The sequence below is a fragment of the Mesoplodon densirostris genome, chromosome 1, assembly GCF_025265405.1.
Source record: "Mesoplodon densirostris isolate mMesDen1 chromosome 1, mMesDen1 primary haplotype, whole genome shotgun sequence".
Taxonomy (NCBI): Eukaryota; Metazoa; Chordata; class Mammalia; order Artiodactyla; family Ziphiidae; genus Mesoplodon; species Mesoplodon densirostris.
The window spans coordinates 101,467,409-101,490,774 of NC_082661.1; the positions used below are offsets into that span (position 1 = coordinate 101,467,409).

Genomic DNA, 23,366 nt, shown 5'->3' on the forward strand with positions numbered 1-23,366 from the left:
AATATTGAGATATTTTGGTACATAGCAATAGATAAACAATACAGTAACATAAAACATCTCTAGACACTCCCACTCTTTCATGTCTTAATGACACAACAATCTTCCCTCCAATCCAACTGTCCCAAATTGTCATAGAGCATCTAAACCTTCTGAACTCAAATAACATTTGAAGTCACTATTCAGTTACCCACATTAGGTAACCAAAGTCAGGAGTAACCATTGGAAATAAATTTGAAATGAGTCAAAATATATGAGAAAAAATATACTATCTTGGGGTTAAGAATGTAATTTGAGAAAATGTTTTGTTTTTATGCATACTTTATGGAAGGACACAGATAATTTAGTTCTTAGTGACCCAGAAAATTTCATTAAAAATCAAAACACTTTAAATGATAATATTACACAGATCTAGTACTTTTACCTTTAGTATCATTCATGTGCTTTTTCTTCAGTAGATGTTGGGATATTTGATATGTTATTGGTAGTGTATATTAACACAATTTAATACAGAATTTGAATTTTGTACAGTGGTGTATTTTATACTGAATATGGTATATGATAATACCAAATATAGATGAGACATACAGCTACAAGCTTTGGAAAAGAATAGAATTGTTAAATATGTTAATGTACTCATCCATTACTTTTACATCAAGTTCATTTTATCTTTTAATTATTCTGTGTCCTGAGTATTTTACAAGGCATTACACCAAGGTCTAAAGCATGTTTTGACTTCCATTTGGAGACAACAAAGGCCACTTTGTTCACCTTCTTCCTGAATCCAATTCTCCAAGACAAGGAAATGAGAAATAGAAAATAATAAAATTGATAAAATTAGGACAAAGCACACAGAAAGGAAGAAAAAAGAACTAAACATGGAGTAAAGTTGCCAACAGCAGAAATTATTGGATCAGAGCAGTAAAGAGAGACAGAGAGAAAATTGTCTCTGTGTATCTAGGTCAGAGTGAGAGGAGCACAGAGAATTACACATTCAGTGTCACTTTCTCAGAGGCCATTGCAAGGTGTCCTTGATTGAAATAGCAATGTCTAGAAAAACAAACAAGGGGATGTTCTTAAACCATATTTATCACAGAGGTGTGTCAGGGGAAAAGGGGCTGGGAAGGACCCATCCATACATACTGTCCTTGAAAGAAGCATGCTTTTAGGAGGCAGGATGAAGCAGCTTTAGGGAGCATGCAGCCCTGCAGTTTTCAATCTTGTCTGCTAAAAAAAAAAGAAAGAAAGAAAGAAAATGCCATGTCAGCATACAATAAGTCTGTGTAGGAAGATTGAGAATCAAGAGGACTGCTTGCTACCTCAAGGACAGAGAAATTTAGAAACCACAGAATAAAAATGTTCAAGCTGGGCTATTACAGCTCATGGACCTTTCCCCTTAAAATCATGTCTACAAAAAGCTGGACCATGGAGAACAGTCTCCATTCAGGGATGAGTGAAATCTAGAAAGGACTGAGCAAAGACACTCCAAAACAAATGGCCTGGAGTGGACGAACAAAAGACGAATTATATCACAAAGTAGATCAAATCTTAAAAATCAACAACGGAAACAAAGAACAGTGAAAGATATGGCCCCTCTGAAATAATTGCCCAAAAAAAGCAATGACAAGGTAACCTAAAGAGATGAAAAGTGAGCAAACTGGTTCCAGAAAATAAATGAAAAGGAAAAAGAAAATATGTAATGAAAATTCAAATAATATTAGCCAATAAAGCGGTCATTGGTCAAAGGTTTGAAAATATACAAAATCAAATTAGAAACAAAGACTGTAAAGAAAGAGAAAGATAATGAGCAATGTGCAAAACAGCATGTAACAAATCAGTGTTTTTAGAGGATAGAATAAATAAACCTAGAAAAATTCATATATATAATCAAAGAAAGAAATTATTTTAAAAGGAAGACTTGTATTATCACCTTAAATAGTCCATACTGTCCCAAAGATTATCAGTACCAATCCTGGTGAAGTTATAGAACTTCAATAACAAATAATAAAATTCTAAGGGAATTTAGATAAAAGATCAAGTCACTTAAAAAAGGGACAAAAAAATAGAGCTCATTGCAGACTTGTAATTAACACCATTCAGTACTAAAAACTGTGGGGTAAATGTCTACAGTGTTCTCAAGGCTATATCAGAAAGCACGACTCAAATATTTTATACTCTGTATGTGCCAATAATTCCATAATTTAGAGGAGGGACTCTGGGTCAGTATGACTGAGTTGAAATTCTTGGTCCACCAGCTATAGCTATATGAACTTGAACAAGTCACTTAAGTTCTCAATATCTCAATTTCCTCATCTCTAAAATGCAGACGATAGTCTTTTTTTCAAAAAAGTTATTTCTAGTATTTAATTAGTTAATACTTATAAAAGACTTAGTATGAAGTCAGGTGAGTATTATACATATGTTAAATAGTTAAGGAGCATTAAAATTAATAAAGCAAGAGCTCTCTGGAAAAATACCAGGAACTTCTACTTATCTATTAGCCAATAATAGATTAAATAGTTTCAATAAAATCAAGTATATAGGAGAAATAAATAGTGTATTTATAGTAAGATACAAAGAAAAAGATACATGTTTGTACTTATATATACTGAACGCATAGAATACACTTCACAAAATATAAAGGCAGTAACACTATCAGCTCTTTTGTAGTATCTGGCAAAAATGTTCAAATGAAAAATGAATACTATTATGCACTTAGCTTACAAGAAAAAGGAAAAAAATGGAAACAAAGGAAAACATTGAGTTTATAAAATACTTAAAAGAACAACAAAACATAACAAAGGAATGGAGAAGAAAGTAACTTTAAAAGATAAAAGCAAGCAAAAATTTATAAAATAGAAATCAGAAAAATGGCAAAGTTTAAGCACAAATTATATTAGAAAAATGAATGGCAGAATACAAAAGACTTATTTTTGACCACTTCTCTCAGCTCCATATGAGTTAATTTGAAAAGCTGGATTGGAAAAACTGTGTCTAAAAGAGATGGAAATCTAAAAGAAAATTCTAAGGAACTGTTTGAGAAAATTGTTAAGGAACTATTCTCCAAAACTCTTATGTCCAGATCTTTTACAGGTGTACTCTTTTTCATTAGGTAACAAACAGCTCCAATTATATTTAAAGAAAGGGGGAGGGGCAAAATAGGGTTATGGGATTAAGAGAAACAAGCTACTATGTATAAAATAGATAAGCAACAAGGATATATTGTACAGCACAGGGAATTATAGCCATTATGTTCTGATAACTATTAATGGAGTATAACCTGTAAAAATACTGAATCACTATGCTGTAGATGTGAAATTAATATAACATTATAAATCAATCTATGATCTAGATGAATTAACTAATTCATCTAGCTCATAGAAAAAAGGAAAAATTTGTAAAATGTTTTTCAGAAAAGTAGGAAAATACTGTCACCAAAAACTTAAAAATGCTAAAGAATAAATTGAAGAAAATTACTGACCAATGTTACTTAAGAATATGAGTCCAATAATGCTAAATGAAAAATGTATTAATACATAAGTATCATCAACTGATTGAATTTTATCTAAGGAATGTAAAAATTCTTCAGTATTAGGACATTTATTAGATTTACTGATTCAAAGGAAAAAAAAGCGAACTCACTAGGTGCTTTTCTGCATTAGTTAATGAAAACAAACACAATAAATATAGACACTCCACCTAAAATAAGGGTAAGATTTGGGAAAATAGCTTGTGATGTCTTTAAAAAATAATTGGGCAGTATATAAGAAATTCAAATACATTATTTCAGCTTAATATCATCATGAAGACTACTCCAAAAATATAATTATTTTGAATATTCTTGATAGGACTAGGTAGTCCAATTACACATGCAGTATATAAATAAGAACACTTTGGGCAGATAGTGTTGTTGTATTTGTCCAAAACTCTAAAGACTCAACCAGAATATGGTTAGAAACGATAAGAAATTGTATTAAAATGGTTAGCTACACAAGTAATAAAGTCAACCATTTGTGTACTGTAACAGAGAAAATCTAACAAGAAAAAAGATTTTATTTGCAACATTTCCTTAAAGAAAGAAAAGAGAGGGAGGGAGGGAGGAAGGAAGAGAAAAAGACAATGATAATATATTGTGGATGTGCTTAGGAATTGCAGATCTACAAAGGAAACTTGAAATATTTGTGTAAGACATAAAATAAGATTTGAGTAAGTGGAATCATAAACATTGTTTTTGCTTATAAGTTCTTCATATTTAAGTATGTCATTTCTCCCCTCAATTAATCTGAAATGTATGTATCATAGCTTCTGGAACTCAACAGTTCTAATGTTAAAATTCTTAACAAAAAATATATATTTTTTAAAAAGGCCAGGATAGTCTAAAGAGAAAAATGAGTAAAGGGTAAGTGGTCTCATCAGATAACTGAAAGATATTTAAAGCTTTAATAATTGAAACACCTTCATATTGGTGCAAAAAAATCTACAGACATTAATGGTACCAATTAGAAAATTAAGAAGTAAACACAAACAAGTATGGGAACATAACATATGATAAACTGCCATTACCAGTTAGTGAAGAAAATACAGATATTCTGTAAATGTTGGATACATGGCTAGCCATTAGAAAGAAATAATGCTGATTTTTAATTCCTCTTGAAACAAACATTAACTGCAAATGAATCAAAGATTTAAATATTTAAAATGGAATCTATAACAGTACTAGAATAAAACAATATATTTTTAAAAGATTCTTAGTTGAGGAAGTCCTTTATAAGCAAAAATTTTTTAATTTAGATGAAAAGATGCCAGGTATGAAGTAAAAAAGAGAAACAATATTCATCCATGTAATTGTAGATTGTGGTAGAGTACTTTTTTTTTACTCGTGTGTGTTCACTGCACAAATGTAACACTTATTCTATGGTTAGTTGCTTCTAATTTTTGACTATTCTGAGTAAAGCTGTTATGATATTCTTTTATGTGTCTTTGGTGGACATGTGCACTCGTTATTATATTCTTTTATGTGTCTTTGGTGGACATGTGCACTCATTTCCCTTGATAATCTGCCTAAGAGAGGAAGTATGTTTGGCAATACTTACTAAACAATATGGTTTTACCTGTTTACAGTCACTAACTATGAAAGAAAATTTCACTTGCTACAGAAATCCTTGCCAACATTTGGTATTGTTAAACTTTCTATTTTAACCACTGATGGATGTATACTGATATATCCTTGCAGTTTAATGTGTATTTCTCAGATTACTAATAATGAGCACCTTTTATATAATTATTATAATTTCAATATATTCTATTGTGAAGTGTCTCAAGTCTTTTGTCCATTTACTATTTAGATTTTTTCTCTTATTTATTCATAGAGTTTCTTTATACAATCTGAATATAAGTCCTTTTTCAGTTGTATGTATTGTAAATATCTTCTAATGCATGACTTCCTTTTCATTCTGGTAACGATATCTTTTGATGAACAGAAAGACTTAAATTTAACAAAGCCTCTTTCCGTTTGCTATTGATGTGAGAGTACCTACCTTCAAAATTAGCAACTTAGGGCTTCCCTGGTGGCGCAGTGGTTGAGTCCGCCTGCCGATGCAGGGGACACAGGTTCGTGCCCCGGTCCGGGAAGATCCCACACGCCGCGGAGCGGCTGGGCCTGTGAGCCATGGCCGCTGAGCCTGCACATCCGGAGCCTGTGCTCCGCAATGGGAGAAGCCACAACAGTGAGAGGCCCGCGTAGTGCAAAAAAAAAAAAAAAAATTAGCAACTTAAAACATTGTATTATTTCCTCACAATTGTGAAACTAGGGAGGGTATGGCAGTCCCTTGAAGTTGCATTTCTTGCTTGGTAACCTGCTTCTGGTAACACAAAAGCAGCACAAATGCCTTGTCCTCCACATTCTTTTAGTTAAAGTACATTACAGTCTACAGTTGTGCAAACACACCCGAAAAAAGATTCTCCTAGTAGCATAGTTTGTATTAACAAAATGCTAGAAACGAATCAAATGCCGGTTAATATAGGGCTCATTAAATGTATCAAAATACAATTGTCTAATGAAATACCGACTCTGCTTCTGCTAAGATAATGAAGTAGATCTAATTTGATGATGTAGAATGAGCCAAAATATATATTGGCTTATTTACTGAAAATTGAAAACTGCATGAGAGGAAACACTTGTGTGTGTGTGTGTGTGTGTGTGTGTGTGTGTATAACATGATCTCATTTTTGTTAAAAAATATAAATGTATTTGGGCATATTCATAGGCAAATTATGGTAAGATACACAAAATAATACTAACAATGTTTGCATATCAAAAAGAGCCTTGTGGAGTCTTCTATAGAAAAGAATCTTTCCTTTTAACCCCTCTTTGTTTATCATATGCATATATTAATTTTCCATTAGAATGTTAATAAAAGTATGTAAATGTGCCATTTCAACATATCAACGTTAGCAAGGTAAATAGTGCTAAATGTGTGTGTGTATATGCACACATGAATTACATGCCTGTCATGAATATGTTGTCATTTGTTGTTTTTGATTTTAAAGTTTAAAGTACTACCTATATGTTTCTGAGTACACAAAAAAAGAAAAAAACTTGATGGTGATAATAAAAACAAAATGAGAATCCCAGTAGAATTTCAACCTAATCAGGAACACCCTCAGGCAAAAATTAATTCTCTGGGAGGATTTTTTTAATGGTTTCAGAAACATACACAGATATTTGAAAATATTATATGTAAAAACACCCACAGGAAGTTGCATAAATTTCATGATGTCACAGAATATGTGATGGAAGTGATAGGAGGCATCACTGTATCTCCTAAGACAGCATCTGTCAGGAGTGAAGTTTGCCTGTTCTTGTTTACTGTGGACATTTAACCTTGACTTTCATAGCCCTGATAGGAACCACCCAGTCTTGCATTCCATATGCCACATTGTGTCACCTGGGAATTAACGAAGATGTGAAAAGGAATTTTTGAGACATTTATGATGTCTATTTATTTATTATGTTAAAAAAATCATTAAAATGCAGTATTTTGGGAGGTTCTAATGTCAACTACCAGTTTCCCCATTGGAATCTGGTATAAATATTGGCCAGTCTTAAGGATTTTCTGGTTGTCTTCCACCTTTCTATCCCTTGTGTACAATTGTGTTTTCTAATTTATCATTTAACTCATCTTTACTAAAATGTCAGATTATTTCTTACTACAGAGTACACAGGAGAGCATTATGCTCCATCACAGAGACTTTAATTATTACCACACCCTTGATTTGAGTCAGTCTCAAATGTCAGCTCTGTAAATACTTTAAAACACTTGTTTTTCTCATTGTTTTTGAGAATTTTTGAATAAGTAGACATTAATATTGATGAGATCTGTGAGGGTCTAGTCCTACTTTAGTACTCCAAAAGATTTTTTTTTAAGGTGTTGGGGGTAGGAGTTTATTAATTAATTTTTATTTATTTTTGCTGTGTTGGGTCTTTGTTTCTGTGCGAGGGCTTTCTCTAGTTGTGGCAAGCGGGGGCCACTCTTCATCGCGGTGCATGGGCCTCTCACTATCTCAGTCTCTCTTGTTGCGGAGCACAGGCTCCAGACGCACAGGCTGAGTAGTTGTGGCTCACGGGCCTAGTTGCTCTGCGGCATGTGGGATCCTCCCAGACCAGGGCTCGAACCCATGTCCCCTGCATTAGCAGGCAGATTCTCAACCACTGCGCCACCAGGGAAGCCCCAAAAGATTTTTTGAAGTCATTTGAATATTTGGGCTGTGGGGCTGGGGAGCAGGAGTGTGTTAATGATAATTTTTTTTAATATAAGAAACCTACAATGTGAATTGGTATTCAGATAAAATCATTGGAAATGCAGAGTTTTAATGCCCTAAATTTAGCCTGGAGCAGAGCTTCTAGGCAAGTTAGGGAAAAAATGGTTTCTATGGACATTTGCCTGTAGGCAAAGTCTTTTGTTACAGTGCTGAACCGGCAGCTGAGTCACCAATTAGGCTCTAGGAGCAATTTGCAAAGTACTAAGGTTTGACTGCATACCCCTCTTTCTCTGTAACCTCTTTCTAGAGCTAGGTGGGAAAAATAAAGTTATAGCCTTGAGAAAGAAAAATGTTCACATTCTACAGCTTTCAACTTTAGAAACTCTGAGCCAGTACTTGTGTGTTGCAGAAGTTTTGATTAGAAGAAAAAAAAAACTCAACACTTTCTGATTCCTGTGATCCTGTTTTTGCAATCACTTGCTTTATGAGGAATAAAGCTATTATTGCTGCTGAGTGAACCAGAAAAATCTAGACTCAGAGCCAGACATAACTTATGACATAAAGTCTAATGTCAAAATGAATTTTCACTTTTTTATTGCTTCATGTATTTTATTTACTGTAATAAACATATAGACCATGAAGACATAAATGTCACATCTTCTCTTCCTAAAAACAACACACTCTAGCCCCTTACAGTTGAAAAGAAATTACTAGTTAAAATGGCAACATTGCTGCTTTAATTTAAACAAAGAAACAGGTTGTTTGGATGCTGCTTTTGTTATTTAGTGTGGACAACAACCTATTTTACGCTTCAGTTACTCTACATTGCAAATGTGGAAAATAATGATATTAAGAACTGATGGAAATAATAAATTACAGATAAAATAATTATGATATAATCTGCAAACACAAAGTACAAAGGCAAATGTAGTAACAGCAGCTTCATGAAATATGTAGAGGGTCACGAAGGCACTTATGGAATTAATTGCCTAGTTCTGAATTGAATAATTCTGTGTAAGCACATTACTCACACAGGTAAGACAGATGTTCCTCAAGGCATCAGTGTAAATATTTAAATCACATATCCAATCCTTAGAATAAAGCAAGAGTAATAAGCAGTACAGAAATGTGTTTCACCCTTGGTTCCTAAGAATGCATGTCTTTTTAGCTTATTATTTATTTTAGGCAATTCATGTCATCAATGGGGGTAAAAGTTAAAAAAAATAGGAATAATTGAAGCCATTCATATAATACCCTGTTCTTACTTTCTATTAGTATTTTTCTATATTTAATTCTTAATATTATCACACATGATTATTTTTGCTTCACTTATATTTATGTTAAAATGAAAGAATATCCAAGACTATACTCACTGTAAAAACAAAAGGAATTTACAAAATATCTTGAGGAAGAAAAAAAAAGAGCATTGATTACAAAAACCAATACCCAATGCAGCTTTATAAACCAAACAACAAACCTTTGAAAATCTCTGATTTTCTGAGTCTATAGATAAGTTAATATGAACATAGACAAGAAAGAATAAAAGAGAACAGCACAAAGAATAGGGAAATGTAAGAATTAGAAACTGGGCACTGAATGATCATAAAAGCTGAAATTGATTGAAAATTTTGTTAGTGCTATGCAGCGTGCTTTGAATGCAAAATTTCTAAATCCCTACATCCCAGCACTGTGGATTTCATTATGTAATTATGTAACCAGGACAAACTATGTTCAGTAAAACTAAAAAACTGGCCTTCAGTTTATTCAGCCAATAGGAGTCAGCACCAGCATCTGAAGGCAAGTTGGCCTCAAGCACAGTGCATGCCTTGCTGCTGGGCTCTTCCTCAAGTTTAAGGAAGGTTCCTGGGCTTATTAGAGAAGAAGAGATAAGTCTCCCAGACAGGAAGAACCTGATCTGGGAATCATCTGACAAAAAAATTCTGATGAATTATATACCAGGATACTAAGTAAAGTTTCAGATAAAGTTACTAAGTGGTTGCATTACTATTGGAAGAATCATGAAGAAGAGAAAGAAGAAAAGATGTAGCTTGTGTTTTCCAAAAGACAAAGAAATTAAATTCTGTTAATTATTAGCAGATGTGATTATACAGGTCCTGGTTAAGTTTCTAGAATTAGGTACTTAAAATTTGTGTGCTTAGAAAATGAAACCATTAATCACTAGGAGTATTAATGGCTTCATTTAGTACATGCCATTATGACTAATTTTCTCTTTTTTCTTATGTGAAATTAGCAAGACATTTGTCAAGGCTTGTCATATAACCTAGTGGATAGGAACAGAAATATGGGTGACACAGAAGTTTAGAGAGGCATTTTTTCATAACATTTTAGCCAATAATATGAATAAAGACATTGAATACATTTTGCAAAATTTTCAAATAATAATGGTCATTAGTGACAGTAATTTAAATCCAAAGGAGGTGCAATGCAATAGAGCAATCTGCCTAGTAGAATGAACTTAAAAGTGGGTAAATAAAAATTCTTGCATTTGGTTCCCAAAAGGATGGAAGAAAATAAAATTTGATTGGGAAACAGTACCTGGGAATTGAGAAGGCATGACATCTGAATGTTAGTTACTAAACTCAATGTCAATCTCAATTAATACCCAACATATTGGTATAAAGTACCAACCTGTATAACTAATACAATGCTAGCCTAATTGAATAGAATTGTAGTTGTGTTAGATTGCAAGATTCCAGAATATTGATTTGGGGTTCGAAATGACCAAAACTTTCCTTATTGCAGAGCTATCCAAAGATGAAAGAAATTTCCTCTGTAGGTCGTGTAGTCTTAACTATGGCAGTTATCAAAGTGCACTGGTATATTCTCCTGGTATATTCTCTGGTGAGAATATATCCAAATAAACAATCCACACATAGTGGGAGATGGTATTGGATTGGCCAAAAAGTCTGTTTGGGTTTTTCTGTAACAATTTATGGAAAAACCCGAACAAACTTTTTGGCCAAGCCTGTATTTATGTGTGTGTATATATATATATATATATATATATATATATGTATATATATATAAAGCTAAGCACTTTATTTTATTTTTCTATTTAAAGTGTATAATTCAGTGATTTTTGGTACAACCAAAATTGTACAACAAAGTTTTTGCAACCATCACCACAATCAATTTTAGAACACCCTTATTACCTCTCCCCAAACCTTGTATCTGTTAGCAGTCACTTCTCTCTTCCCCTTCATACACTCCCCGCCTCCTCAAGTCCTAGGCAACCACTGGTCTACTTTTTTTGTCTCTGTAGATCTGTCTGTTCTGGATATTGTGTATAAATGAAATCATATAATATGTGGTCTTTTATGACTGGATTCTTTTACTTAATATGCATTTTCAACGTTTATCCATGTTGTAGACTGTGTCAATACTTCATTTCCTTTTTAAAAAAAATTTATTTATTTGGCTGCATTGGGTCTTTGTTGCTGCGCGCAAGCTTTCCCTAGTTGCGGTGAGTGGGGTTTACTCCTTGTTGCAGTGCACAGGCTTCTCATTGCAATGGCTTCTCTTGTTGTGGAGCACAGGCTCTAGGCACGCGGGCTTCAGTAGTTGTGGGTCATGGGCTCAGTAGTTGTGGCTCTCAGGCTCTAGAGCACAGGCTCAGTAGTCGTGGCACACGGGCTTAGTTGCTCTGCAGCATGTGGGATCTTCCCGGACCAGGGCTTGAACCTGTGTCCCCTGCATTGGCAGGCGGATTCTAAACCATTGCACCACCAGGGAAGCCCCCATTTCCTTTTATTGCCTAATAATATTCTGTTAACCCACTCATCGGTTGATAGACATTTGGATTGTTTCCACTTTCTGGGAGTTCCACCATTCTTATGAATAATGCTGCTATGAACATTTGTGTACGAGTTTTTGTGTGGACATATGTTTTCAAATCTCCAAGTATATACCTAGAAGTGGAATTGCTGGGTCTTATTGTAATTCTATGTTTAACCTTTGCGAGGAACTGCCGAAGTGTTTTGCAAAGGAGCTGCACCATTTTAAATTCCCACCAGCAGTATGTAAAGTGCCAGTTTCTCCACATTGTCATCAACACTTGTTATTATATCTTTTTTATTATAGCCATCCTCATAGGTGTGATGTGGTATCTCATTGTGGTTTTGATTTGTATTTCCTTGATGGCTAATGTTGAACATCTTTTCATGTCCTTATTGGCCACTTGTATATCTTTTTTGGGGAAGTGGCTACTCAGATCTTTGCCCATTTTTAATTGGATTGCTTGTCTCTTTCTTGTGGAGTTGTAATTATTTATATATTCTAGATGTTAACTCCTTATCATATAAATGATTTGAAGTTATTTTCTCCAGTTTTGTGGGATATCTTTTCACTTTCTTGATGGTGTTTTTTGCAACACAAAAGCTGTTAATTTTAATTAGATTTTTAAAATTAATTTTTATTGGAGTATAGTTGATTTACCATGGTGTGTTAGTTTCTGCTGTACAGCAAAGTGAATCAGTTACACAAATACATATATCCACTCTTTTTTAGATTCTATTCCCATATAGGTCATTACAGAGTATTGAGTAGAGTTCCCTGTGCTATACAGTAGATTCTTAGTTGTCTATTTTAAATATAGTAGTGTACATATGTCAATCCCAATCTCCCAACTTACCCTCCCCCCACTTTCCCCTTTGCTAACCATAAGTTTGTTTTCTACATCTGTGACTCTTCCTGTTCTGTAAATACATTCATTTGTACCATTTTTTTAGATTCCACGTATAAGCAATATCATATAGTACATGTCTTTCTCTGTCTGACTTACTTCACTCAGTATGACAGTCTCTAGGTCCATCCATGTCGCTGCATATGGCATTATTTCATTCTTTTTTATGGCTGAATAATATTCCATTGTGTGTGTATGTATGAATATATATGTGTGTGTATATATATATATATATATATATATATATGCCACATCTTCTTTATCCATTCCTCTGTCAATGGACATTTAGGTTGCTCCCACATCCTGGCTATTGTAAATAGTGTTGCAATGAACATTAGGGTATGTGTATCTGTTTGAATTTTGGTTTTCTCCAGATATATGCCCAGGAGTGGGATTGCTGGATCATATGGTAGCTCTTTTAGTTTTTCAAGGAATCTCCATAGTGGCTGCACCAATTTACATTGACACCAGTGGTGCAGGAGGGTTCCTTTTTCTTCACACCCTTTCCAGCATTTATTGTCTGTAGATTTTTTGATGATGGCCATTCTGACTGGTGTGAGGTAATATCTCATCGTAGTTTTGATTTGCATTTCTCTACTAATTAGTGATGTTGAGCATATTTTCATGTGCCTCTTGGCCATCTGTATGTCTTCTTTGGAGAAATGTCTATTTAGGTCTTCTGCCTTTTTTTTTTTTTTTTTTTTTTTGCTGTACGCAGGCCTCTCACTGTTGTGGCCTCTCCCGTTGAGGAGCACAGCCTCCAGGCGCACAGGCTCAGCAGCCATGGCTTACAGGTCCAGCCGCTCTGCGGCATGTGGGACCTTCCCAGACTGGGGCACAAACCCATGTCCCCTGCATTGGCAGGCGGACTCTCAACCACTGCACCACCAGGGAAGCCCTTCTGCCCATTTTTTGATTGGATTAATTTTGTATTTGATATTGAGCTGCATGAGCTGTTTGTATATTTTGGAGATTAATCCCTTGTCAGTCAATTCATTTGCAGATATTTTCTCCCATTCTGTGGGTTTTCTTTCATTTTGTTTATGGTTTCCTTTGATTTGCAGAAGCTTTTAAGTTTAATTAGGTCCCATTTGTTTGTTTTTGTTATTTTCATTACTCTAGGAGGTAGATCCAAAAGGATCTTACTATGACTTATGTTGGAGAGCGTTCTGCCTATGTTTTTCTCTAAGAGTTGTATAGTATCCAGTCTTAATTTAGGTTTTTAGTCCATATTGATTTTATTTTTGTGTATGGTGTTAGAAAATATTCTAATTTGTTCACATGTAGCTGTCCAGTTTTCCCAGCACCACTTATTGAAGAGACTATCTTTCCTCCATTGTATATTTTTGCTTCCTTTGTGGTAGATTAGGTGACCATAGGAGTGCGGGTTTATCTCTGGACTTTCTATCCTGTTCCATTGATTTATCTTTCTGTTTTTGTGCCAGTACCATACTGTTTTGATGACTGTAGCTTTGTAGCATAGTCTGAAGTCAGGGAGCCTGATTCCTCCAGCTCTGTTTTTCTTTCTCAAGATCACTTTCACTATTCAGGGTCTCCTGTGTTTCCACACAAACCGTAATTTTTTAATACTAATTCTATGAAAAATGCTGTTGGTAATTTGATAGGGATTGTGTTGAATCTGTAGATTACTTTGGGTAGTATAGTCATTTTGACAATATTGATTCTTCCAATTCAAGAAACCAGTATATCTCTCCATCTGTTTGTGTTATCTTTTATTTTTTTCGTCAGTATCTTATAGTTTTCTGAGTACAGCTCTTTTGCCTCCTTAGGCAGGTTTATTCCTAGGTGTTTTATTCTTTATAATGCAATGGTAAATGGGATTGTTTCCTTTATTTCTCTTTCTGATCTCTCGCTGTTAGTGTACAAGAATGCAAGAGATTTCTGTGCATTAATTTTGTATCCTGCAACTTTACCAAATTCATTGATGATCTCTAGTAGTTTTCTGGTAGAATCTTTAGGATTTTCCATGTAAAGCATCATGTCATCTGCAAACAGTGATAGTTTTACTTTTTCTTTTCCAATTTGGATTCCTTTTATTTCTTTTTCTTCTCTGATTGCCGTGACTAGGACTTCCAAAACTATGTTGGATAAAAGTGGTGAGAGTGGACATTCTTGTCTTGTTCCTGATCTTAGAGAAAATGCTTTCAGTTTTTCACCATTGAGACTGATATTTGCTGTGGGTTTGTCATATATGGCCTTTATTATGTTGAGGTGTGTTCCCTGTATGCCCACTTTCTGAAGAGTTTCTTAAATCATAAATGGGTGTTGAATTTTGTCAAAAGGATTTTCTGCACTGATTGAGATTATCGTGTTTTTTATTCCTCAGTTTGTTAATGTGGTGTATCATATTGATTGATTTACATGTGTTGAAGAATCCTTGCATCCCTGGGTTAAATCCCACTTTATCATGGTGGATGATCCTTTTAATGTTTTGCTGGATTTGGTTTGATAGTATTTTGTTGAAGATTTTTGTGTCTTTGCTCATCAGTGATATTGGCCTGTAATTTTATTTTCTTTTTTAAATATCTTTGTCTGGTTTTGGTATCAGGGTGATGTTGGCCTCATAGAATGAGCTTGGCAGTGTTCCTTCCTCTGCAAATATTTGGAATATTTTCAGAAATATAGGCGTTAACTCTTCTCTAAATGTTTGATAGAATTCACGTGTGAAGCCATCTGGTCCTGAACTTTTTTTGGTTGGGAGTTTTTAAATCACAGTTTCAATTTCAGTACTTGTGATTGGTCTGTTCATGTTTTGTATTTCTTCCTGGTTCAGTCTTAGAAGGTTGTACCTTTCTAAGAATTTGTACATTTCTTCTAGGTTGTGTATTTTACTGGCGTATAGTTGCTTGAAGTAGTCTCTTATGATCTTTCTATTTCTGCAGTGTCAGTTGTAATCTCTCCTTTTTCATTTCTAATTTTATTGATTTGAGTCCCTTCCTTTTTTTCTTGATGAGTCTGGTTAAAGGTTTATCAATTTTATCATCTCAAAGAACCAACTTTATTTTCATTGATCTTTGCTATTGTTTTCTTCATCTCTATTTCATTTATTTCTGCTCTGATCTTTATGATTTCTTTCCATCTACTACTAACTTTAGGTTTTGTTTGTTCTTCTTTCTCTAGTTGCTTTAGGTGTAAAATTAAGTTGTTTATTTGAGATTTTTCTTGTTTCCCGACGTAAGATTTTATTGCTATAAACTTCGCTCTTAGTACTGCTTTTGCTGCATCCCATAGATTTTTGTTTTCATTTGTCTCTAGGTATTTTGGTTTCTTCTTTGATTTTTTTCAGTGATCCATTGGCTGTTTAGTAACATATTGTTTAGCCTCCACATGTTTGTGTTTTTAACATTTCTTTCCTGTAATGAATTTCTAATCTCATAACTTTGTGGTCAGAAAAGATGCTTGATATGATTTCAATTTTCTTAAATTTACTGAGGCTTGATTTGTGGCCCAATATGATATCTATCCTGGAGAATGTTCCATGTGCACTTGAGAAGAAAGTGTATTCTGTTGCTTTTAGATGGAATGTCCTATAGATATCAGTTAGGTCTTTCTGGCCTAATGTGCCATTTAAAGGCTTGTGTTTCCTTATAAATTTTCTGTCTGAATGATCTGTCCATTGGTGTAAGTAGGGTGCTAACATCCCCCACTATTATTGTGTTACTGTTGATTTCCTGCTTTATGGCTGTTAGCATTTGCCTTATCTGTCGAGGTGGTCCTATGTTGGATGCATATATATTTACAATTGTTATATCTTCTTCTTGGATTGATCCCTTGATCATTATGTAGTGTCCTTTCTTTTCTCTTGTAACAGTCTTTATTTTAAAGTCTATTTTGTCTGATATGAGTATTGCTACTCCAGCTTTCTTTGATTTCCATTTGCATGGAATATATTTTTCCATCCCCTCACTTTTGGTCACTATGTGTCCCTAGGTCTGAAGTGGGTCTCTTGTAGACAGTATATATATGGGTCTTGTGTTCATATCCATTCAACCAGTCTGTGTCTTTTGGTTGGAGCATTTAATCCATTTACACTTAAGATAATTTTCAATATGTATGTTCCTATTGCCATTTTCTTAAATGTTTTGGGGGGTTTTTTGGTAGGTATTTTTTCTTCCCTTCCTCTTCTCTTCTCTTGTGGTTTGATGACCATCTTTAGTGTCATTTTTGGGTTGCTTTTTCTTTTTTGTGTGTGTACCTATTGTAGTTTTTGTGTTTGCTGTTCCCATGAGGTTTTTTTTTTTTTTTTTTTTTTTTTTTTTCCTTTTTGCGGTATGCGGGCCTCTCACTGTTGTGGCCTCTCCCGTTGCGGAGCACAGGCTCCGGACGCGCAGGCCCAGAGGCCATGGCTCACGGGCCCAGCTGCTCCGCGGCATATGGGATCCTCCCAGACCGGGGCACGAACCCGTATCCCCTGCATCGGCAGGCGGACTCTCAACCACTGCGCCACCAGGGAGGCCCTCCCATGAGGTTTTGATATAGCAGTCTATGTATGTACACAGTTGTTTTAAGTTGCTGGTCTCTGTCCCACCTAGAGAAGTTCCATTAGCATTTGTTTTAAAGCTGGTTTGGTGGTGAATTATCTTTGCTTTAGCTTGTCTATAAAGCTTTTGATTTCTCCGTTGAATCTGAATGAAAGTCTTGCTGGGAAGAGTATTCTTGGCTGTTGGTTTTCCCTTTCAGCACTTGAAGTATATCATGACGCTCCCTTCTGGCCTGCAGAGTTTCTGCTGAAAAATCAACTGATAACGTTTGGGGATTCCCTTATATGTTAATTGTTGCTTTCCCCTTGTTGATTTTAATATTTTTCTTTGTCTTTAATTTTTGTTAATTTAATTCATATATATCTCGGTGTGATCCTCCTTGGATTCATCCTGTATGGGATTCTCTGCACTTCCTGGTCTTGAGTGAGTGTTTCCTTTCTCATGTTGGTGTAGTTTTCGGCTATAATGTCTTCAAATATTTTCTTAGGCCCTTTCTCTTTCTCTTCTCCTTCTGTGACCCATATAATGTGAATGTTGTTGCATTTAATATTGATTGTCTCAGAAGTTTCTGAGACTGTCCTCATTTATTTTCATTCTTTTTTCTTTGTTCTGTGGCAGTGATTTCCATCACTCTGTCTTCCATCTCACTTATTCCTTCTTCTGCCTCAGTTATTCTGCTATTGATTACTTCTAGTATATTTCTCATTTCAGTTATTGTATTGTTCATCTCTGTGTGTTTGTTTTTTAAATCTTCTAGCTCCTTGTTAAACATTCCTTGTATCCTCTTGATCATGCCACCATTCTTTTTCTGAGATTTTGGATTATCTTTACTATCATCACTCTGAATTCTTTTTCAGGTAGATTGCCATCTTCTCTTCATTTAATTGTTCTTGTGGGTTTTTATCTTGTTCTTCATTTGCAACATATTGGGTTGGCCAAAAACTTCCTTCAGTTTTTAAGTAAAAATGAAAGACACATTTTTCATTTTCACCAATAACTTTATTGAACAATGTATTCACCCTTTTGTTCCACTACCTTCTGCCACTTTTCAGGCAACTTCATAATTCCATCTTCCCAAAACTTTTTATCTTTATGAGCAAAGAACTGTTCCAGGTGCCTTTTACAGTCCTCCAGGGAATTGAAATTTTTTCCATTAAGAGAATTCTGTAAAGACTGAAATAATTGGAAATCTGAAGCTGCAATGTCTGGTGAATACAGACAGAGTAATCAGAACTTCCCAGCCAAGGTGTAACAGTTTTTGCCTGGTCATCAAAGAAACATGCAGTCTTGCATTATCCTGATGGAAGATTCTGAATTTTCTCTTGACTAATTCTGGACGCTTTTCATCGAGTGCCGCTTTCAGTTGGTCTAACTGGGAGCAATACTTGTTGGAATTAATCGTTTGGTTTTCCAGAAGGAGCTCATAATAGAGGACTTCCTTCCAATCCCACCATATACACAACATGACCTTCTTTGGATGAAGACAGGGGTTTGGTGTGATTGATGGTGGTTCATTTTACTTGCCCCATGACCTCTTCCATTCCACATTATCATACAGTACCCACTTTTCATCACCCATCACAATTTGTTTTAAAAACAGAAAGTTTTCATTATGTTTAAGTAGAGAATCACATGCAGAAATACTGTCAAGAAGGTTTTTTTTTTGCTTAATGTGGAACCCAAGCATCAAAATGATGAACATAACCAAGCTGGTGCAAATGATTTTCAGTGCTTGATTTAGATATTTTGAGTATGTCGGCTATCTCCTGTGTCGTATAACATTGATTGTTCTCAATCAATGTCTGGATTTGATCACTATCAACTTCAACTGGTCTGCCTGACCATAGAGCATCGTCCAGCGAGAAATCTCCAGCAGGAAACTTTGCAGACCACTTTTGACACGTTCAATCAGTCACGGCACCTTTTCCATACACTGCACAAATCTTTTTTTGTGTTTCATTTGGGTTTTTACCTTTCTTGAAATAATAAAGCATAGTATGCCAAAAATGTTGATTTTTCCCTTCCATCTTCAATATTAAAATGGCTACACAAAAATTCACCAATTTTGATAATGTTTTTAAAAATGCATAATGATATGACAGCTATCACAATATAATCTAACAAAATTGTTTTGAATGAAGTTAAAGACAACTAAGCTCTACTAGAGCCATCTTACGGGGAAAAAATGAAGCTTTTGGCGAATCCAATATTTCTGTGTTGTCTCATTTTGTCTGACTTTCTGTGTTTGTGGTCTCCTTTCTACAGGCTACAGGATTGTAGTTCCTCTTGCTTCTGGTGTCTGCCCCCTGGTGGGTGAAATTGTTCCAGAGGCTTGTGTAGGCTGCCTGTTTGGAGGGACTGGTTCCTGCCGTCTGGTGGGTGGAGCTGGGTCTTGTTGATCTGATGGCTAGGGCCATGTCAAGGGCTGTGTTTTGAGGTGGCTGTGAGCTCAGTATGACTTTAGGCAGCCTGTCTTCTGATGGGTGGGGCTGTGTTCCTATCTTGGTGGTTGTTTGGCCTGAGGCCTTCCATCACTGGAGTCTGCAGTTTTTTGGATGAGGCTGGGTCTTGGTGCTGAAATGTGGACCTCTGGGAGAGCTCACTCTGGTCAGTATTCCCTGGGTCTTCAGCTGCCAATGTCCTTGCCCTCACAGTGAGCTCTAGTTGACCTTCACCTTCCCAGGAGGCACTCCAAGACCCCTAGGTAGGTGGAACCCAGGTTCCTATGGAGGTATTGCTTCATGCTGGGTCCCAGTGTACATGAGACCTTGTGTGTGCCCTCCAAGAGTGCAGTCTCTGTTCTCCCAACCCTGTGGATCTTCTGCACTCCATCCCTGCTGGCCTTCATGGCTAAATGCTCTGGAGGTTCTCCCGCCAACTGCAGACCCTCAGAGGGTCTTCAAGGGCCATTTTATGTGGGAATGTCCCTGTGTAGCCTACGTGAGTTTAATATTTTTTGGTGCAAGTGTTGTTTTTAGTATACATGTCTGCTATCTCTTTCCTTAGTGTATGGTGGCCTTTATCCTCTTTATAGGAGGTGTGATGACCAGAGCCTGTACTGGTTATTGAGCAGGGCCTCCCCTTTTCTCTGTGGTTGTTACTGCCCTGTCAGAGGCGGGGTATCCTCCCTAGTTGTTGGAGTAGAGGCCCCCAGATCTATTTCTAGCTGTGTTTCTGATCTGTGGTGCAAGGTAGATGCGATTGGAGCACTCCCACTGGGAGAGAAGACACTGAATATTCCTCTGGAGCCGTTCACCTGTGGGTGTGCTCTGTTGTGTCACTTTTCACCCATTGTGTGCGCTCTCAGATTATGTTGTTGTTGACACTGCTCTCAGGCCCACCTTAACTGTGGGTATGCTGGCAATTGGCCCTGGTGTCTCTCAGACATTATTTTCACGAGGGCACCAGCATAGATCCACTGAATTCAGGTCCCAGGAGTGCAATAATTATGGATCTGGACCTGCTGTTGATGCTATAGGGCAGCTCAGGCTCTGGCCTGGCCCAACCCCCCATGTGTATGTGCCCATAAAGTCTACAGCTGCTAAAGCTAGACCAATCTTGGCTGTGGGAGTACTTGTCCATTCAGATGTTCTGTATGCGCTGAGTTTACAAAGCCGCTTGCGGGGGTCAGTGCATGGTCTGCACAGCTGCAAGGAGAGATTTCAGCTTTTCTTCCTTAGTTGCATGGCCCCTGGGGCTCAGTTGTGGTTTCAGCCCCACCTCTGCTTGTGGGCCACCCACAGGGATCTGTTCCCGAGGCTGCCCAGGATCACACGAGACCACCCTGGTGAGAGGAAGGGGTACAGAGGTGTCAGCGACCTTGGCCGTGGGAGCCCCAGTGGGGATGGGGCATGTGAGGTAGCGGGCAGCCATGGGCATGAGACAGGCAGCCCTGGTGGGGACCCTTCCTAGTGCCCAGTTGCAGGCACGAGAGAGCTGGCCCCAGCAGAGGCCCTTCCTAGTGCCTGGGGAGGCAGCGGCTGGTGCATGGGGAGAGAAGCTGCAGTGGTGGCCCCACCCCTTGCATGACACTCAGCATTGGTGCTTCACTTCTGTGGTGGTCCGGGTTTCCTCCACAGGCATTCCCAGTAGCTGATTTCCTCACTCCAGTCCCCTCAGGTTGTCTCCTCACAGCCAACAGCAGTTCTCTCCCTTAGGTCTGCTCTCCAAACCCCACATTCCAGCACCCAGAATGAATACTACTTGTTGAGTTTTATTTGAATTAATTGTACTGCTCTATTTTCTTTGAAATATTTAATGATTTAAATTTTCCACTTCTGTGAACCAGAGTTCTCGATGAGCCAAAAAAAGTGACAGTATATTTTTAAAAATAAATATATTTATTTATTTATTTTTGGCTGCATTGGGTCTCTGTTGCTGCATGCAGGCTTTCTCTAGTTGTGGTGTGTGGCTTCTCATTGCAGTGGCTTCTCTTTTTACAGATCATGGGTTTCTCTCTGGTTGCGGCATGTGGGTTTTCTCTCTCTAGGTTGTGGCACGCAGGCTCCAGGGCACATGGGCTCTGTAGTTTGCGGCACGCAGGCACTCTAGTTGAGGTGCACAAGCTCAGTAGTTGTGGCGCAGGTTTAGTTGTGGAATCTTAGTTCCCTGACCCAGGATCGAACCCACATCCCCTGCATTGTAAGGTGGATTCTTTACCACTGGACAACCAGGGAAGTCCCTAATTATTTCTTTTTATTGGATGGAATAATTAAAATTTACTCTCTTACCAAGTTTGATGATTATAATACACTTTGCTGATTTATTGGGTTGGCCAAAAAATTCATTTGGGTTTTTCTGTAAGATGCTATGGAAAAACTGAATGAACTCTTTGGCCAACCCAGTAGATCTCTAGGATTTATTTACTACTCATTGCAAGTTTGAACCTTTAAAGAGTGTTTGTCCTATCCTTCCACTCCCACCCGCCTACCTCCTGGTAACCACCGTTTTACTCTCTCTTTTTACAAGTTTGGCTTTTTTAGATTCCACATATAAGTGATACAATACAGTATTTGTCTATCTCTGTCTGACTTATCTCACTTAGCATAGTGTCCTCAAGGTCCATCCATATTGGTGCAAATGGCAGGATGTCCTTCTTTATCATGGCTCAATAATATTTCTCTGTGGGCCTGTGTGTGTGTATACATACCACGTCTTTTTTTATCCACTCATCCATTGATGGTCACTTAAGTTGTTTCCATATTTTGGCTAATTTGAATTATGCTGCAGTAAATGGGAGTGCATATATTCCATCTATATTCCATTTCCATTTCCTTTGCTGGACTATATGGTAAATCTATTTTTAATTTTTTGAGGAATATCCATATTGTTTTCTATAGTGGCTGCACCAGTTTACATTCCCACCAACAGTGTTCAAGTTTTCTCTTTTCTCCATGTCCTTGCAACACTTGTTATTTCTTGTCTTTTTGATGATAGCTATTCTAACAGTTGTGAGGTGGTATCTCAGTGTGGCTTTGATTTGCATTTCCCTGATGATTAGTTCTGTTGAGCATCTTTTCATGTACCTCTTGGCCATTTGGGTGTTTTCTTTGGAGAAATGTCTCTTTACTTTCTCTACTCATTTTTAAATTGGATTCTTTTATTTTTTGTCTGTTTGATTTTGAGTTGTATGAGTTCTTGATATATTTTGGATGTTAACTCCTTATCCAATATATGGTTTGCAAATTTTTTTCCCATTCCATATGTTACCTGTTCATTTTGTTGTTTCTTCTGCTGTGTAGAGCTTTTAAGTCGATGCAGTCCCTTTTGTTAATTTTTGCTATTGTTGTTTGTGCTTCTGGTGACATATACAGAAAGTCATTGATGAGAACAATGTTGAGTAATTCTTCTCTATGTTCTAGGAGTATTATGCCCTCAGGTCTTATGTTTAAGTCTTTGATGCACTTGAATTAATTTTTGTGAGTTATATAAGGGATCAAATTTCATTGTTCTGCATGTATTTACCCAGTTTTCCCAGCACCATTTGTTGAAGAGACTGTCCTTTCACCATTGGATGTTCTTCACTCTCTTGTAAAATATTAATTTTTTGTGTATTTGGGAGTTTAATTGTTGCTTCTCTATTCATATTCCATCGGTTTATGTGTCAATTTTTATGCCAGTACCATGCTGTTTTAATTACTGTAGCTTTGTAGTATGGTTTGAAATCAGGATGTATAATACCTTTGTCTTTATTCTTCTTGCTCAGAATTATTTTGGCTATTTGGGGTCTTTTGTGGTTCCATAAAAATTTTAGACTTTTTATTTAATTTCTGTGAAGAAGGCCGTTGGAATTTTGGTAAAGATTGTGTGAATATATAGAGGGCTTTGGGTAGTATGGACATTTTAATAATATGAATTCTTTCAATCCATGGATGTGGGATGTCTTTTCATTTTTTTGTGTGTCA

At 36.4% G+C, this 23,366-nt stretch overlaps 1 pseudogene; it reads right to left on the minus strand.

Moving 5' to 3' along the window:
* LOC132488405 (NADH-ubiquinone oxidoreductase chain 5-like) overlaps window positions 1–20,835 on the minus strand; it is a 39,967-nt pseudogene extending 19,132 nt beyond the window's left edge.
* Between the last annotated feature and the right edge of the window lie 2,531 nt (window positions 20,836–23,366).